Source organism: Bidens hawaiensis, unplaced genomic scaffold (genome assembly GCF_021521415.1).
Source record: "Bidens hawaiensis isolate Kalapana, Puna unplaced genomic scaffold, B.hawaiensis_p1.1 tig00007028_1, whole genome shotgun sequence".
NCBI classification, from domain to species: domain Eukaryota; kingdom Viridiplantae; phylum Streptophyta; class Magnoliopsida; order Asterales; family Asteraceae; genus Bidens; species Bidens hawaiensis.
The window spans coordinates 1,083,777-1,087,056 of record NW_027491480.1 but is presented as its reverse complement, the minus strand read 5'-3'; positions in this window follow the sequence as shown (position 1 = coordinate 1,087,056).

Here is a 3,280-nt window from a genome sequence, read left to right as displayed (position 1 = left end):
GGTTTCCATAGCTTGGTATTATGTCTCGAGTGAGGAGCGGGAAACAACTGATTGTTTCTTGGACTTCCAAGAGGCAAGATAATTGAGCAGTAGGTATGCGGTTCACGACCGCATGGAAAAGATATCCCAACTAACTGGCATAATAATATGCAACTAAGTTTGCCCTCCATCTTTGGAAAAAAAAAGGCACCCCCTCCTAGTGTGGCTTGTTAGGTACGAAGGATCCTCATCGCTGCATTCAAGTGTCTCTATCGAGGATTAGAGATAAATTGAGTAATGATGTTTACCGAATATGCGAGGTCCGATCCCGTGGCCTGGAGGTATAACAACCTCCCAACGAGTCGTCTGTATTTGTTTGCATCCACACAAACATCTCCATTGTCATTTTTGAGCATTAAATTCTGCTCCATCAGAAAGGAGCACGGTTTTCACCGTAACATTCCACTATCTTCCAAAATATCTAAGTTGTATTTTCATTGACTTAGTAATAATCTGTCTTTCATTCGTGCAACATATATTCGAAGGAAGTATTTTAGGGGATCAAAATCCTTGGCATATAATCAAGGTAGGTTTTTATCTCTTGTATTTATTATGGGTCATTACCCACTATGATAACGCCATCGACGTATATAAGGGCACTAACAAACACCCCCGTCTTTTGTAAGTGAAAACAAGTGACCCGTAAAAGACTGTTCGAACCCAAGTTTGACTAGGGCTGATGTAAATTTGTGATGCTGGTTCCTCGAACATTGCTTCAAACCATATGGTGGCATTCTCAATCGAAACACCTTTGTTCCTCCCATCCCCCCTATCTTTATCAAAACAGTGTAGGTTTCTCATACACACTTCCCCGTTCAAATCTTTGTACAAGAATGCATTATTAAAGTCTAATCGATGGACATTTCATTCTTTCTTGACGGTAATGGTAAGTAAGCTTCTAACCATGGCCAACTTAAGCACCGATGTGAACTTTTTGTAACATCCGGCCTCTCGCACTACCAATACTGTCTGTTTTGCTCACAAAAAGCTCACATATTTGTTTTTTTGGTTGCCCATGTGGAGGTTGTAGCATATGGGATTTTTCGTATTTGTATTCATTTATGTTTAACCTGATTCAGGAATGTAATTCGGATCTTTCATATTAATAAAATGATGCATCTATTGATAATTAACTTTGTTATACATATTTTAGACCATTGTAACTTTCAAACTCGTCAAACAATGCTTAAAAGATTTAAAATCACTTAAAAGGGATAAAATGGTACTTTATAAACTTTAGGGACCAAACTTGTCAATTTTGAAACTTGTTGAAAAATCTTCTACGCCACGCCACGTGAGGAGACCCCCCCTATGCTGGTCGCGTGACGTCTAGAGCCCCTTTCTACAACTGGTTAGTTTTAGTTCGTTTTTGGTTCGTTTTTAACGCAAAATCGGGTTATTTGCGGCCTAAATTGTCACACCCCGACTTAGGGTCTGGGTGCGACACCCGTTAGTTGGTATCCGTTTTGAAAATATATCAAATTTGCGGGTTTGTTTTAGCGGAAGTCTTTAAAAATAATATTCTTATAATAAAATAATGGGTTCAATTACCCATTTCAATATTTGACAAAATATGAGCGGGAGCCTTTTTAATAAAATATTTATAAATGTCGAGTCAGAAACCTGTTTGATATTTCAAATACCTGTCTTTTGAAAATATAATTCATTAATATTATTCTAAATAAAATATCTGAGCCATCAAATCACCTCTAATGACTATGTCTCCAATCTTCTATTATTCTTGCCTGTCAGTTTTATTCTTTACAGTTTTACTGAAATGTGAGGAAAAATACGTCAGCACACAGCCGGTGAATGAAGCTGACTCAAATACCATTGAATAAACAATAATAATACATTTGTGACAATACTCATCAGGCACCCAACTCAATTGGGTTAAAACTACCCTAACTATATGTACAATTAATTATATACATAATATCATTTCTCTAAACAGTCCTGTAGACTTCCAGAGGCATGTTTGATGATATGCATGGCCTCGGGGAACTCCGAGTCACCATGTATGTATGGATCCAGACACATGTATACTCTTAATCTGAGTATGCCCGTTTCTTATTATTGTAACACAAAGTTTTAAGGATTCGTAAATCCTATGCAAACAGTTCAGACTCTAAAAGAGTTGTAAAAGTTTAGGGCGTATTTACCTTTTATGATTGTAATCAGTTTCAGACACTGATTCCTGTATATTGATCAATTTCTGCTAATGACCCCTGTTTGTGAATCAGTTTTGGTTACTGATTCATATTTCTGTTTTTTTGCTTTCTAATTGATTAATTGTCTGTTATCTCGAACCTATAGTATGAGATTAACATTTGTATAAATATTTAGATCAACGATCTAGCTTCAGGCCCCGTAGTCTGTTTTGTATAGCTGTAACCTTGACAATTTATTTGTATAGTATAAAACATCTAGACCTTTAGTCCTTTTATTTGTTAATTATATATCAGGTTTCTTTTTCAGGAAGAAAAAATTATATCAGGTTTCTTCTTCAATAAGAAATATTACTTTAACTATAACCTGTGTGAATGAATAGTATATTTCTTAATTATTAAAAATACTATTTAACTATACCCTTTGCATATAAATGATTACGTTTCTTAATCATGAAGAAACAATAATTAACTATAACCTTTGCTTATAAAAAGTTATATTATACTTTTCAGTGATCAAGGTTCGGGCTATACCCCCGACTATGGTCTAAGCTATTATAATATTAATAAAATAATAACTTAATCAAAACAACTACCTCGTATGGGTACTTGGAGTTAAATACTTATGAGTGATCGAGCAGCACTTCTACTCTACTTTGTGTACTACTGCTTAAACCGTCAGAGCTTCGGAGCTTGGCACATTCCACGAGACCGACACGCAAACCGAGGTTAAGTGTGTGTAAATGTGAGTGTTTGAGGTGCGAGTTGTGAATGCCGTGAGCCTCCCCTTTTATAGCTGAATTTGAGCATCTTCGCGCCGCGCAAAGATGCAAAGGCATGGCGGTTCGTGACGCGCGAAGTTGCTATAGGGTTCCTGAGTCGTCAGTAGGGTTGCCACGTGTCACCAGGTGCTGCCACGTGTCTCCACGTCACCGGATAAGCTTTGAACTGTGTGCTAGCATCTTTGCGACGCGCGAAGTTGTAACCACCCGCATCTTCGCGCTTTTCCCATATTTTCATTTTCAGTCCTTGTACTTTCCAAAAATACTAAAGCGGCCCTTATGCGGCGATGC